Source organism: Lissotriton helveticus, chromosome 5_1 (genome assembly GCF_964261635.1).
Source record: "Lissotriton helveticus chromosome 5_1, aLisHel1.1, whole genome shotgun sequence".
NCBI lineage: Eukaryota > Metazoa > Chordata > Amphibia > Caudata > Salamandridae > Lissotriton > Lissotriton helveticus.
This window is the reverse complement of record NC_136065.1, coordinates 1891828672-1891845612: the sequence shown is the minus strand read 5'-3', so window position 1 is coordinate 1891845612 and position 16941 is coordinate 1891828672.

Genomic DNA, 16941 nt, shown 5'->3' with positions numbered 1-16941 from the left:
GGACCTCTGAGGGATGGGATGTTGAATGTTGAACTATTTACAAAAGCACCGACAGAAATACAATGCTCCATTACAGGAGTAACCATCCAGCAAGCCAGAGGGATAACATTCCCTATGGCCAGTTCCTCAGACTTAAAAGCAACTGTTCCAATATTAGTGACTACAATAAACATGCAGATGTTCTGACCCAAAAATTCATCGAACGCGGATACCCCAAAAGATTAATAAAAAGGGCATACAAAAGAGCCAAATATTTTAACAGAGACAGTTTCTTTGAAGATAAAATATTAAAAACAGAGGAAAAAAAACCTATTATATTTGTCACAAACTTCACCAGTGTGAGTAATAAAATCAAGGATATTATAAATAGAAACTGGCACTTGGTAACTGACAAAGAAAGAAGAGTACTACCTAAACCAATGTGTGCGTTCAGACGAAATCGCACGATAAGAAACTGCCTTGTCTAGACCTATAGAGGAACAAAAATGAACAAACAGGCCCTGTTATCTAACACTGACCTACCAACGGGTACCTTTGCATGCTGCAACTGTAAAAACTGCCCCAGCATACTGAAGGGACCCCAAATTGAGGTCAATAACGTAAAACATAATGTGAGAAACTTTATCAACTGCCACACTAAAAACGTAGTCTACCTCATCATATGCCCATGTCAACTAGGTTATATAGGGGAAACGGCCAGAGAAATCAAAATTAGGATAACAGAACACAAATCAGCCATAAGAACGCAAAATAAAAATGCCCCTCTTGTTGACAAAACATAAACACACTGTTGATGAATTAAAATGGTTGGCATTGAAGTTATGACAACCAGTATTAGAGGGGGGAGTGAATCTATCAAAAGAAAGAAACGGAAACAGTACTATATGTGTCTGTTTAATACTGTGAAAAGAGGATTAAACAGCAGAGAAGATTGGGAAAAAGTTATACAATAAAGTGTCTGTCACCCATAGATCCTAACACTGTGTAAATAATGAATGGACAGATAGACTTATTGGCTGAAATTTCTGAATTATAGTATACTGATGTTGAGGAGCTGTGTAATGCATATATTTACAGATCTCTCCCCGACTCTTTACTATAAGGATGTATCACTGTGAGATAATATGGACATTACGTTATTTTTTGTCAATTAATAACCCAACCTAGTCCACATCGTTTAAGAATATTGTTTAATGTATCCACTCTTTAGAGCATGGCCACCAATATCACCGTGACGGCGGAAATACAATCCAGTGATTTTTAATGACAGTAGAAGCATTTATCCCTGTCTAATATTAATATTCGTTAAAAATGGGACATATAAATCAATATGGATAATACAACATGCGAATAAAAATAACAATACTTCGCACTGGATGAATAGTGATATTCACCACAGTTGCTTAAATACATCAATAGATTGGTATTAATAGTAAGAAATAGGATTCATAAATAACGATATCATAAAACATAGTTCTGTCAAGAATAAAGTCATAGTATGGGTACAATTATATATAACAGTGACTGTATGACTAGCTTAAGATGGCCGCCACGTATACATAACGTTTGCCGCTCTTCCGACATGAACGTTACCGCCAAACGAATTAAGGGCAATAAACTAAAATGTGTAGCTTTCGTGTTAGGGTCGTGCACCGAGAAATAGGGAGTTTCAAAACTTACACAAAACTTCACCCAAATTCATACATTTTGAGAAATATGACACGATAATGCGAAATTACTGAGAGTAAGGTAATGCCCCCCCGTAATTGACCCCGGATATAAATACCGGGGCTTTTGAACTCGCACCAAACCAAGGAAACTGGGACTTTGGATGCATGCAGGGAGGCCGCAATTTTTCAAAAAGATAAGCCAAGAAGGCAGGAACCCGCAGAATAATAGGCAAGGGAATTATTGCTAAACCCAGAGTGCACCTAGTGCATGACAAGGCACTATAAAAACTTTTCGAGCACAAACTAATATTTCTGTTTGCTCGCCTTGCTATATCATAGTGTATAATTGTTAATGTACACTATAAGCCTCAGAATAAGGTTAAGCATGGTCATTTTGGGGCATAGATTTAATAACAGAGTATCAGCACGACACAAGTAATAAAGAACATTAAAAATAATTGTGTTGGTAATGCGGGCAATTAGATTAATATGTGGAAGAAAGAGGCGAAGTTGCGCAATATATGAAGAATAACGTAAATCAATCTCTCTATACACCGACAGGCCTACTCAAGAAGCCTTCATAAAGAGTCAAAAGGAAGAGTAATATCGATCAAGTGTGACGAGAGAAGGATATCAACCAGGTATATTAATAATAAGGGGGATAGGCTATAACGATGATTAATAACGATGATTATATTTCTGATGCCGCTGCCACAGCTACCTGTTCCCCTTCTTGCCTTTGTCTCGCTGGCTGGGCTATTCCTACACTGTACTGCATTTTATCGGGCGAACCTGGAAATGCCCCTTCTCTGGGACAATGGAACTGTTTGTGTCTGGCGATGTCCATTTTGTTTTGGTGCACGTCTCCTTTACCGAATGTGGCCATTTTGTTCCTTTGTTCTGTCCGGGGCGGGTCTTCTTTTGGCGCCATGCTTAGGGAGACGCCCACGAACTGGCCAGGGCTAGGGGAATCCCTTTTTTTTTTTTTTTACAACTTGTGCTTGAGTGGCCGGTGGGGACTCGGTCTGGAGCGCTTCCACAACACGTACTGCTGTGACATGTGATGATTCTCCCCATTCCATCCTGTGCTTGAGTCATTTTGCTGATGTTGTTATATACGGGGTAGAATTCAAATGTGTGGCGGAGGAGTCCGGGAGAATTTCGAATTTGCCCTCCTCCGGTCTTATGTGGTTTCCTTTTTCTTTTCTTACTTTCTTTACTTTCTATATTTCGGGTTCTTTATTGGGCGACAGGCACACTGCTGGGGGGGGTAGGCCGTGGCCCCTGCATGCGTGTAGGGTGGGGGGTAGGTGGTGGGGTTTATTATTTTTTTCCGTTTTCGTTTCTATGGGCCTTATTTTTCTCCTTTTTTCTCAACACTTTTCTTTTCTTGTTTCTAACTTGGGTCCGCGGGTTGGTTTGATACGGGGTGGGTAACGGTAGACATGATATATATCAGTTGTTTGATATTCCTGTTGCATGTATCCTTGTGCCGCCATGCTGAGTGGGGGGACTTCATTGCTTGCTGATATTTACTCCACGATGTTGCCAACTCATGTTCTCAGAGGATTGTACGGACTCCGCTTATCTTTTTGTGCTTTACTTGAAAACGTTTTATATTAGGGAAAAAATCGTTAAAATTAACCTTCTTTGCTCCTGTCCTCAGTAACACGATGGTATCCGGTGCAACCCTAATTGATTGTCAATTTGTGTAGATGTGCTACTGAGTCGCCGCATTGCTTGCAATATTGCCTCGAATGATATCGTGGCCGGCCGGATGGTTGTGGGCCCGTATTTGTTCTTCTGCTATTTCACAATAAAGGTTTAAAAAAAAAAAAAAAAAAATAACGATGATTATAGCTTGAATAGTGACAAAATGTTGTCATTCTTTGATTAATCCTTACAGATAATCAGGTTGACATTATTCCAATCCTTTGTGGCGTCGCGATGTTTGGAGGCATCTAATCGTGACTGTTAAGTAGACCCCATCAGGCTACTTGCAAGCACATCGCTTTTTAGGCAAGTTGATAGCTCCTTTTGAGTAATAAGGTTTAACAAATTAATCACTCTTGATAAAAATCTATGTGGCACAAACACCTGTAATGTTGACTTCGGTTGGTCTTTTCAGATTATATCCAGAAAAATATTTTTTAAAGAATTAATTACGGTGGCTACATCCAAAGTCCCCATTAAGTGAAAAGATTTTAATTGGTATATATAAATGCACTATCCTATGGGGTATAGAACCAGGGATAATTGTATATTTTTGTATAAAAATGCTTAAGTATCCTCTGTATCACCTATAGATATCCAGCAATAGGGATTCCGCCATCAGAAAGGATTCCTGTATACAAACACTGTATAATCTTCATGAATACAGTGAGGTAGGATATTATCTAATCATTATCTTATTAGGACTTAGACCCAAATCTAAAATTTCCTAAAATTGAAATAGACCCTTAAATTACCTCCCTCAGGGGTCCCTCCTGTCATAACGCTCTGCGCAAAGAGGAACCATATTTAGGCCAGCGAGTTAATAATGTTAGATTTACATATAGACAGTGAAATGTTTTTGTATATAGTACACAATGGATTTTGGATGTACAATAAATTAACTGTGATAAATGTTAGATGCACTATGGTAGTTAGGTGTCAGCAACATGTATATTGAGTAATAACACATGTATTCTTTACTGTCTAGAAAACTGTCCTGAAGAAGGTGAACTATTGATCAAATATCACCGAAACGCTGCGTCGACTTCTGTTTTCTGTAATGAATTGTATTTTAATTGTTCATGATTTTTATGTTTTTTAATTAAATTGTTTCTAAATATGTATGTACAAATAAATGATCTGTAAAATGTTGTTACATCAAACTTTGGAATACGTGTGTATTATTCTAGTGTTGGCTGACACAATGCAAGTAGAGTTCTTGTAGTTGTTTTTATATTGTGGTTGCATACATATGCCTGTTGCTAAACTGTACTCACAAAACTGTATGTGAAATCTTGGGACAACTTTTGTTGCTTAATTCTGACCCAGTCCCTATCACGAGTAGCAGGGTACCTCCCTTTCTTTGTAAATCTGGATAATTTAATAGCCATTTAAATGGAAAATGTGCCGTCTGTAAATGACAGTGCATTACCATTCCATGCTTTAGCAATATATTTGCGGAAATGATCTCCAAAATGTACCATCGACTTACAACTCTCATGCCGAATGGCATGGCTTGTTTGCTACACTTGTTCTTTGTGTGACTCTTGGATTTCTCACAATCCCGCTGATTCCTGTAGCGACGCTCCTGCTGTGTGGAGCCTTGCTGCTTGCTGCAGGGTGCAGAAAAGACTTGGCAGAGAGTACCGTGCCGTGAGGGGAACGGCCAAATAGCGCGAAGGCAAACCGCCGTGAGGGAAACGGCCGCCAGACAACTACATCCCCCAGAAGTCCCGGGAGGTCGCCGAGGGTGATACGCTACACGCGCCAGCCGCCGCCTACTTCTTCCGCGGGGCCCCACACACCACGGGACGTGCGCGGTCAGCGCCGGGAGAAGCCCGGGACAAGGGCGGGACAGTCTGTGACAGTCCGGGACTGGACGAGGCTGGGCTGGGCCGTGGCTCTTGGACTGTTGCCCCAAGAATTGTGAGGACACATAGAACCGTGGAACAGTGAACTTGATCCGGTAATGGTGATTAGTCCCTCAAATTAGTACCTCATATACTATTTGTGGTGTATTGGAGTGATTTTCCCCTCTTTTACTATTGTACGGCATTTTTTAGGATTGCTTCCTTGATACCCATGTGTTAGGGTAATGACCATTTCATAAATTGTGTTTTTCGGATTTTTATATTTCATATTTAGGTACAATCATTTGCTTCTGGGAAGGGCCACCTTTTTATATTTAAAAATGTCTAAAACTAACGGAGGGAATATTCGACCTGTTGTAGCCACTCTTGACAATTATCTTGTCAAGGTGGTAGAGAAAATTAATAAGGAACGCCGACAATCTTTAGGACTAGGGAGTTCGTCAGACCCCCTCCCTATTCCTACTCAGGCTTCCTTTTCTTTATTTACTCCCCCCGTGGATGTTAGCTGTGTTATAAGCCCCCCAGATCTTTCTATCACGCCAGCACCCCTTGATTTAGAGCCCACACCGGCGGGGAATGAGACCTTTAACGATTCTGTAGTATCATGTTCACCAGCCCCAAAAGTGCAGAGGGTCCTAAGGTCTGGAAGAAATGCAAGTAGGCCTGTTTTGTCCAAACGGGGGGGTAATCGTAAAAACAAAAAAAACATCGAATTAACTCCCAAGGGGACCATCAATGACTCTGACACTGCTAAAAATGACACTTACTTCAAATTAGCACCTGAGCAGCTAGAGATGCTGGTTGGTATTATTGATGACAGGTTTGTTAAAATTATACAACCCCTACTTGACAAACTTGGCATTGTTTCTGGGGAACTGAAATGGCTAGGAGGCCTTGTGCAAACCCATCCTGGTCGTAATAATTGTATGGTATCTGTAGAAACGGCCCAGGGTAGCACCTGTGAGCCGCAGAAGTCACCTAATGGGGGTCCAAGCACCGATACAGTAGTGGATTCTAATCTTGTGCCCCCAACTATACCCTCAACTGTGACTACAGGGAATCCACCGAGAATTAATGTAGTTAAGAAAAAGCGGTATGGCTATTCTCAGCCTAATCTACCACCCGACTGCGCACCATATGTGGCAGTCCTGACTAATGTCCCACCAGTAAGGGAGGAGGGACCTGATGGTATCCATGAAATACACAAAACGTTAAAAAACAAAACGGTGGCCTGGCTTAACAGAGAATGTGGTTTTCCAGTCGCTCTGGCAGACCAGATCTTGGTAACCACCAGAACCAACTGGATAGGTACTTCACACAAGAATATTTTGGGTGATTGTGTTATTGTCAATTTTAACAGTCCCCATCTTGCTACCACCGCTTTGATTAGAGCCTCCTCACGCCCACCTAATGACCAGGGTATTTCGCTCCGACCCTTGGCCTATTTCTATAGACATCACACTGGCCAGCCTAATAATGATCATGGTTGGGACAGAGCGAAAGGTCCCAGAAAGTTTAACATGCAGAGTGGGCTCCAGGTAGCTACCTTCAATCGTTTTCAGTGTTCAAGTGGGTTAGACTCTAACGATTGACTGGATTCTGGTTTGGCGCCCTGTTTAACCTGTGAGGATTTCGTATTACCAGGAGTAGAACCCGTTGTAATAACTTCAGGGCTTGTACCTAAAGAAATCCTGCCTTATGCAGATTGTATGATAGCCTGTTTGGAGGATGAAGCAGGGGTATGTAACGAGGTTCTGCCGGAAGATGATTGTGAAAGCATTATAACCCCGCCCCTAACTGACTTACGGGGTAGTCAACATATCAATGTGGCAACAGGATTTTCTAGTTGCCATATTGCTAGTTGGAATATTGCGGGTCTAACATCTAAATCTGACTGTCTGGGGTGGTTGGATTTTCTGGCACTTTTTGATATCATCTGTTTCCAGGAAACGTGGTGTAAAGACTTTAAAGGTTATAATGGCTTTGTTTCTTATCAATTACCTGCAATGGCATCAATCTCTGGAAGAGCTAAGGGTGGGCTCTTGGTTTTGATTTCTGTCAAGACCCCTTTTATTGTAAAAAAAACACGTATTGGTTGGGGCACACGCCCAGATTTTATGGCTCTCCCAGAAGAAGGGTAGAAATATTCTTTTGATCAATTTTTATAATAACATCTTTGACAGTTCCAGGGCCCTAGTTGTGAATGCTTTAACGAGCGCACTGGATGAAATCACAACGGGCTCCAATGTTGTTTTCGATTTGCTTTTGGCTGGGGATTTTAACATGTCAGTTTGCCCACTTTCTAACCTTAATATATGTGGGGTGGTTAATTGCTTTGGAGACGGAGATCTCCATTTTCATCATAATCAATACGGGGAGTCTCTAAATAATCTCCTAGCATCATATGACATGGACATACTGGTCAATGAGAAAAACGATCAAGGTGAGATAATCCCCACTTTTATAGGTCGGGGGCAAACACTGTGATTGATTTTATTTGTACATCCTCTAGCTTTGTTCCCTGGATTTTGCCCCCTAAAGTCGTTGATATTTCTCAGCGACCATAACTGTTTAACAATTGAGGCCTTTCTCTGGATAGAGGATAGTTCACCTAGTACGGGGCTTATTGATAATATCGAACCTCTTAGGTCTAATTGGACAAGACTTAGATGGAAAGGGGATAAAGCAGAAATGACGTCTGATCTTATTATAAATAGCTGCTTATCTGAAATTACTGAGATCCTTGAGGATGTTGACGTCACTGCCGAAATTATTCGGCATTTTATACAAATTAATGTAGTCATTTATTGCAAGCTTACTATCTCAGTTAAGCACAAGGCAGACCTCCTAAGGGGGTGGTTTGATCAAGCATGTACTTCTGCGCTAAAAGAGTTAAAAAGGGCACTGGTTGCCAAACCTAGAGATAAGAGTCTGTTTTTTAAACTTAGAGGTAGCTATAGGGTCACATTAAAAAGAAGGAAACTGGAACTTCAGCAGGAGGCCTGGGATAATTTTGCCCAGGCATCCGAAACCAATAATTGTACCTTGTTCTGGGCCACACCTTAAAGATGAGAAGGTCCCCGAACTAACATCGACGGTTAACAGAGAAACATGGGTCTCTCATTTTTCTACTATTTTTGATACGGACAAAGTTATGGGTCATGAAGAGGAGTGTTGGCCCATTGTCCCTTTGGACATTACTGTCACAGAAGTTTTAGATAGCATTAGGGCAAGCAAAGGGGAGAAGGCACAGGGCCCGGAGGAGGTGCCAATTGATATTTATAAATTAGTTCCAGAACTATGGGGCCCTATTTTAGCTAAAACTTTTAAAGCAGCAGTTTGTAATGGGGTTCCTCCTACATGGGAAGAATCGATCATCATCCCTATTTATAAAAAAGGAGACCGGAGTGATGTGAAGAACTACCGACCGATCTCCCTGTTAGATGCTTCGGTAAAAGTTATGAGTAGGGTGCTTTTGGTTAGGCTGGAGGAATGGGTTGAGGCCAATGGCATTCTGGCAGAATGTCAATTTGGATTTAGAAAGGGGCGGGGGACGATCGAACAGTGTCTAAACCTCGAACTGCTGATCGGAAAGTATACGCAGGCCAAGCCGGGCACTATTCATCTCTGCTTTGCAGATTTGAGTAGTGCTTTCGAATTGGTGGACCATGCAATTCTTTAGGCCAAGCTGATCGAAATGGGGGCACCGGAGGGTATCGTCTATTTTTTATGCCGTCTTTACACCAAATTACGTACCTGTGTACGATACGGTATCAATGGTGAGTGTACAACCAAGTTTAGGATTGGGCGGGGTATTAGACAAGGGTGCGTTCTTGCCCCCTTGCTCCTTACCTTTTCTATTAACGAAGTGGATTCCGTCCTAAAAACCATTGCAGCAGATGCCCCTAAAGGTAATGATATCAGTGTCCAGGTATTACTTTACGCGGATGACGCTGTTTTACTGTCCCGCACCCCGATAGGCCTCCAACACCTGATAGATGGGTTTTCACAGTTTATAAAAGGGAGAAAGCTTGTGATTAACAAATCTAAGACCTATATCATGGAATGTGGGCAGGGGCGTAATAGAAAGTCATCCTCTTATTGTATTGACGGAGATAAGGTCCAAAAAAACTGAAAACTTCTTATATCTGGGTATCACATTTTCTAACAATAATAGCTGGACCAGCGAGCACAAAAATGTGAGGGCCAAGATGGTGAGGAGTGCTTACGGAGTGTTTACATTGCCCACTAAACTAGGGGATAGGCGGATTAGAGACATGCTTAAAATATTTAAGTCTAGATGTCTCTCTACCGCTTTGTATGGCGCTGGGGTATGGGGCTTCGCCCCTGCCGGGAGCTTACAAGTGGAGGAGAACATCTTTTTAAAAAGACTCCTGTGTCTACCTAATTCTGCTTCTAAGGAACTAGTACATAGAGAACTCGGCATTCAACATCTTACCGATTTGATTCTCCTTAGACCCCTTATGTTATGGCGATCTATCTGGATAAAAGAAGAAACATCCCTATGTAGAGCCATCATCAATGACTGCCTCTCTATGGATAATTATTCTAAGATCCCATGGATTAAATACAATCTAGATAGTTTCCAGGCGATCTATGGCCTCGATATTAAATTAGATAATTGCGGGGCCTCTGAGTTATCTAAATCCGAAATGAAGAACTCCTTCTTGAACCTTCTTTCTGAAAGGCGGCTTAGAAATAGTGGCAACCTATCCACTTGTGTGTCATATAATGGTTTGAATGAATCTGTGGGCTACCAACCATATCTGACCCAAGTGACTAGAACATCACACCGGTTTGTACTAACAAGATTTAGGATTGGGAGTGTCCACAAATTGGTGGCTTTCCCTTCCCTGAAAAGGCACCCGGTTGGACCATGTCCATGTGACAATACTTCAGCACAAAGTACTATGCACTTTCTTTTGCTGGGTCAAATGTATAGGTATTTGCGAATTGTTTATTTAAAACCTATTTTTGAGAAGTTTGGAGTGAGGACTGTAAATGACTCCATGAAACTGCTTTTTAACCTGCATCATCCTGCTGTTTGTTTTTTACGGCTACCTTCCTCCTTAAAGCAATCAATGTAAGGAAAAGTATGAGCTTTTAATTATTTATTTACCCCCTTGCCTGTATATTTTTTTTTGTTCTGTTTTTAACTCTGGATATTGTCTTAAATGTTTTTTAATGTGCTTTTATGGACATTGTTCTTTGTTCCGAATAAAGCTTTATGAAATGAAATAAAATGATCTCCAAAATGTACCATCGACTTACAACTCTCATGCCGAATGGCATGGTTTCTTTGCTACACTTGTTCTTTGTGTGACTCTTGGATTTCTCACAATCCCGCGGATTCCTGTAGAGTACCATTGACGGCAGAACCCCCACTCTAACAATTGCTCCAGCACCTCATCTTTCGGCACTCCAGAACCTCCTATGTGAAAGATGTGCATGAATGGAGATATCTTTGTATTTGATTAAGATTTGACTGTAGAGGATAAAATGTTAATGGTGAGTCTTAATATTTTCTCATTTACTGCTGCAATGTTCTTTAGACAAATTGCAAAAACCAGCTGAATGGGGATTTACTACCCAGTGCATATGATATATACTGAAGGGGGGGGCTTTGTGCTTGATTTTGCAAGCCAGAATCACACTGCCTTGTTCTTTTCTAAAGATACCAAGAAGGAACTGGGGTGATAAATGTATTAGCATTGTTTGATCTGGGTCTTTACCTGCTTTAACTGGTCATAGGTAACAAGCTTGCTAAGAAATGGACATGCATGCTCTTATCGATGGACCATCTGGTAACAGCAAGCTGTGCTGCTCTCTCAAGCTGGAGCTGAGGGAGTAAACAATGTTTGTAACCTGCAGTGCGCCTTGGACCGTTTGCCTGTGCAGTTCATACCGCAAATGATGTTTATTTTACAGTTCTGGGCTGTGCCAGTGGGATTTTGTGTTTATTTGAAAGCCAACGCAAAGACTGCTAAGCATTGATTTGTACCAAGTGTGTGGGCTTTTGTTTATTTAAAATCCCTGCGGAGAGGATGCTCCTGCCAAGCATGTGGAGAGATGCACAAGGCACTTTAACGCAGCATGCACTGTTCTAGTCTACTAGTCTATTTTACGTCTTGGTGGGTGGGGAAAGAACAAGCACAGCTCAGTATGTTTCCATTAAATGTGGCCACCGTGGTTTGTACAGGGGGCATTGCCAAGTGTCCTTTTGGACTGGAGGAGCGAGGGATGAATGTTGAACTTGGTGTTCATGGGGCTGTGTCGAGAATGCATTCTACGTTAACGCACAGGCTCACAAGTCCAGGCACCTGTTTTTAAAGAAATTGCGCTGTCTGATACACATACTAGGAAACAGAGCAGTGATTGCCTCTTCGTGTTTCTGTGTTGTACTGTGCACAGCTCATACACTAACTCGTAGGTGTAAGGTATGCGATGTAGTAAGCACAGTTTCAGCAAAACTGGCTCATGGACACCTTCTGAGCCTTCACATGGGCACTGGATATATTTGTGATATAACCTTTAGTCTTCTGTAACAGGGGATGTAGCTCCAACAGGCATGTTTTTACGACCATCATGATGGAAAACTAGGAACAGATGAGTTGGGTTCCTTTTAGGAGGACATTGATTCTGGGGGCGACCTGCCAGCCAGCGCGTAGTCTACTGGGGCTGTGCCGCCAGGAAATAATGCTCAAGATAGGGGATCCCAACCCCCCCCCGCTCCATACTCAACTGCAGTTTACGGAGCGCAAAGTGCCTCCTCCCTTTGTTCCAAAAAAAGATACCCGGCACCTAGTGTAGTGTGCAAAAGTTGGATTTAGGAATGTGATCTGGGAGGTTATGAAAATAAAGTATAGCAGTCCAGGCAGCATCCCCATCCCTCCCAATGAGACTCAAGCCTGCACCATGAGTGGTAAAGTACCCAAGAACGTCAGCTGAGGCTGCAACGAGGCTGTAGTCCTGGTGAGGCTGCCATCAATTATGTCTAGTGAATCATGATGTTTATCCTGAGGTACTGGAAGGTGCATGGCTCCCAACGCACCAGATGGGCATCAACCTGAAAATGCTGCTGGGGGCAGTCTAGATGTAAAGTGAACAACAGTGACCAATTCACTGCTAGGCCTGAAGCAGCTCAAAATTCCCGCAGCACTGTCTATATTCCATCTATGCCCTCCCGAATGTCCCTTATGTATATTAACACATCATCTGCATACAATGAGACAATCTGTGTGCCATCGTGCAGTGGAATGCCCCATGTTTGTCGCTGTTGCCTAAGCCGCTGAGCGAAAGGCTTCATTGCTAGGGTGTAGAGCAGGGGGAGCAGCAGACAGCCCCCCCGCTCTGAAAAGATGGGGGGTGATACACTGACCAAATTTAACTCGGGCGATAGCCTTGGTGTACAGGAGAGGTGTGAGACTTAGTAGTCACCCCGTGATCCCAAAGACGGTCCAGGTCAATAAGAGGTACTCTAAATCTACTGTTTTGAAAGCCTTCTCCAGTTCCTGGACCAAGCAAGCTGCATAAGGTCACTGGACCCAGGAAAGCTCCAACATACGATCTTAACAGCAGATATTAAGGGTGGTGGACCTCCCAGGCACAAAGTTGTTCTGATCTGGATGCACCAGCTGCGGCATATGTTCATACAATTGGCCTGATATGACCTTACTCAGCATCCTTATAGTCTGACCCCAGCGTGGACAGCGGTTGGTAGGAGGTAAGATCCAAGAGATCTTTGTCGGGTTTCGGGAGAAACACCTAGAGAGACTCCCGCATTGAAGATGGGAGATGACCTTACAACTGTGCTTCCTGATATACTTCCAGCAATTTGGGGCAAGATGAGCCTCATATTGTAGTGTGGGCTGGGCTTTGTTGCGCACATTGTTAAGTTAGCATAGGCTTATTAGAAGATTGAACGCCATTTTACGTATTTACCACTTTTGTACATGACATTGCATATAACTGTTGTTGTAAGTTAGGCTGCGTAAAATGCTTTATATGAGAATGGCTTGTTTTCAGCATCCATAGACTTGCATCGTGACTCTAGTCTGCACACTGAGTTCTAAAGCCTACAAGGTCATCATAACAAAGTAGCTGTTGTTCGAGCTGATCAGCTCACGTTCTAGCCATAACATATATGCAGCTGCAAGCCAACGTGATTCTGGCGCCTTTAATATCACACTGTAAGCATGATTTCAGACACTTGGAAGAAGCCCGTTTTTCCAGACAGACAGAGAGCTGTTGCAGATCCTGATGTGATTCACACCTGCTGATCGTGGAGGTATGGGGTCCCCCAAACAAGCCTAAGAGACCTTCTATATTTTATAAAACATAGTTCCTAGCTAGAGAGGGTGATTCACTAGGCACTATAGGACCTATTTTCACCATCATTGTAATATGATTTCTCCCTTTGTGTTTTATGGAATTGTAACAATGCTGATCATATTATTTCTAATCATATGTCTGCTTATGTTAGCAAAGATACTGCATCTTAGAGCACGTCGTTAAAATAAATATTTTAACCTTTCCGTGTCTCTTTTTTACTCCTGTTGTGCACTGGTATGAGAGTATAACTAAAGAGTGTTCTTACTTCCCACCATTCATGAGTATAACCTAAGTCGCATGTTCTGGGTTGTCTAATCATTGGTTCCTTTGCTATAGGATGAAGAGCTAATGTGACACTGATGCTAGCTGGTTAGGGTTTCTAGGCACTGAGGTGGGTTTTTGGTACACCACAATTCACTGAGGTCCTGGGTCCCTGTGCACAGTTCAGTGTAGGAGCAGAATCCCTGCGACAATAAGCCTTATAGAATTCTATAGGGAATCCATTGAGCCCCGGGCTTTTAGTAGTAGCTGCCCCTCGTATAGCTCATCGAACCTTCTATAATGTAATAGAAGCATTCATGTCCCTATACAAATAGTCTACTGTAGTGAGGGTCACTGTGGCTAGCAAATGACCTATGACTTATCGTCGATCCACTTCGCGGGAATTATATAGGGCCTGGTAATGTGTAATGAACGTGTCATATATGCCCACTTGATGCATGACCATCTGCCCGCAAGGAGTCCTAATCCTTATAACTGGTGCAGCTGGAGTGGCACTGTGCAAGAGTCAAGTTAATACCCGTTCCGACTTATTCCCATCAGAGTTCATCTTCGCTTGAAAGGCGTGAAAGTCTAAACAGAGCAGTTGCTCAATGAGTTGGGTGTGACATTCTAATGCTTTTGTGATAGCTCCTACATGCACACAAGTAGCTCAGTCCGCAGTCTCTAACGCAGCTTGCGACTCCTCAACTCGGATCAGATCATTTTTCAGTTTCACCCTTACCCCCACAACTGCCCAAATACAATACCTCGAACCACAACTTTCATTGCTTCTCATCTATTATTTTAGATGAGGATGTCCTCCGGTTGTCTGTCAAGCAATGGGTCAATGAATCTGCTGTTGAGTCACAAAACACTGGGTCTTCCAGCATGGCAGGCTTCAAGCACCAGATGGGGAACGGTGGCAGTGGCGCTCCCCATTCCAGCTGTAGCTGTAGGAGATTATGATCTGAGAAGGTCCTTCCTAAATTTTCCACGCCTGTTGATAAAAGTCTAGTGGCTGGATCACAAAGTATCCAACCGAACATGTAGATCGAGCGGGCCGAATAATAGGAGAGTTCCCTGGTGTCAGGATGCAGCGATCTCAACAGACTAGTAAAGACCAGTGTTGCAGCCAGTGGGAAAGGTGGGCCTCAGACGTCACCAGCTGGGAGGTCAAAACCGGTGGATGAGAGCAATACAGCTGCGAGTCGAGCACGCAGTTGAAATTTCCACCCAATATCCACATGATGAGAGCCCATTTAGTAAGGAGTGCAAATAATCTCGCTAAAAAGGTCAGTTGTGCCACGTAAGGGCTAAATGTACTTCCCAACAAGACTGTCGTACCATCCAATTGCCCTTCCACCAGCACATAGCAACCCTGTGGATCAATCTCGGACCCTATGAAGCAGAGGGGGACAACCGGTTGAACCCAAATCAGTGCACCATGTGTGAAACCAGAGTACGTGGTGCAGAATCATTGACCCCGCCTTCGCTTTTGCAACTTGATATCCTCCCCTCGGCCTCATACGTCTCTGTAGTGTCGGAGCATAGACACGTTCTAGTGTTCTGCAGTGTATTGCACATCGAACACACACCCATCACCTACGTCACTGGGTCAGGTGACGAGGCCAATAAATGTGGCCGGGCGCACGTGCTCGTGGCCATTCCGACTACCCCTATCTGGTGTCCGTGTCTACATCATTGCTGCCATTATAACATGCGGGCCTAGGGCCCTTTGCAATTTTACAGTCTCCAGCGGCATAGCTATCAGTGCGTCTTTCTGCTGAATTGCATGCTGCTTACACGCAGTACCCATACCATGGAAATTCCCTGTGATTATGCTCACCTTAGTCATCACAACAATAGAATACGAGGATTAGCTCCCAGGTGAACTGCAAACCGTGACGCCTTAGCCGCACTAGTAAACTGTGCACTAGTATTATATGGAAAATACCAGGATAGAGCACTGCATAATTTACTTACCTGCAATAACAGAACCCACAACTCCCCACCCAGGGCAGCCCCTGACCACGTGGTTGTCCAAACAAGTAACAATAGTAGGGATGCCGCTATGTCTGCAAACATACACACAGAAATCATCCAGGTGTTAGGCGAGGGGGTAACCAGTATGTTCTTATTACCATTGCCTTGAGGCTGGCTGAAGGGGATTAACAGTACTGGTCCCTTTGGGAGACCCATTGCTTCATAATCTATATCAGCAGTGATCAGGAACTGGTCCCAAATTGGCCTCTTAATGTGAGCATGCAGGTCGTGCCCGTCTGCGCCATCACACTATCTCCTCTGCTGTTTGCAGTTTGCAGTGTCATGTCCGGAAATACCATTGAGGCCACACTGTTAACGGTGCATAAGGAGTCAGGATTTGAAGCATCGTTTCCAGAGGCATAAATTGAAAGCAATCGATATTCAGCCCACAGATTAACCGCTGCCGCCAAGGGCTGAGCCTGTTCTTCCTTGGCCTGCTCTGGGTAGGGCCCCCGTGAATCTTCGCTCTGCTGGCCCCAAGGGCCCCTTCGTTCCTGTGATGTGAAAAGTGAGCTGCCCCTCTCTGGGGCATGGGCAAAGGCGGCATGGAAGTTTCGTAACACCGCTGCTCCACCCAGACCCAAATATACCCAGGCTCTGTGAAAAAATAACTCTTTAGACCGGCCATAACTTTCAGCTTGGCTAGGAAAAGCAGCGAGTGGTTCAGTGACTTAATATCGAGGGATATAATATAGAATGCCCAAAATATCGACTCCAAAATATTAAAGGACAAAATATAGAATCCCTATCTACAAACAGGTAAGTACTAAAATATCGAATCCAAAATATAGATTGTTAAAAATATAGTTAACAAAAATATCGATTTTTTTAAATATATAAAAAATAATATAAAATTAATTAAATATTAAAAACAATTAAATAAAACATACTTAAAATAATGTAAAAAATCTTAAAATATAAAAATATTAAATGTGATGTAAAAAAGTAGATAATTTATTGGATAGCGAGTGAGTGCAATAGTAGGGAAAGCGTTGGATAGTGTAGGGGTAAAAATTACTATTCCCACTCCA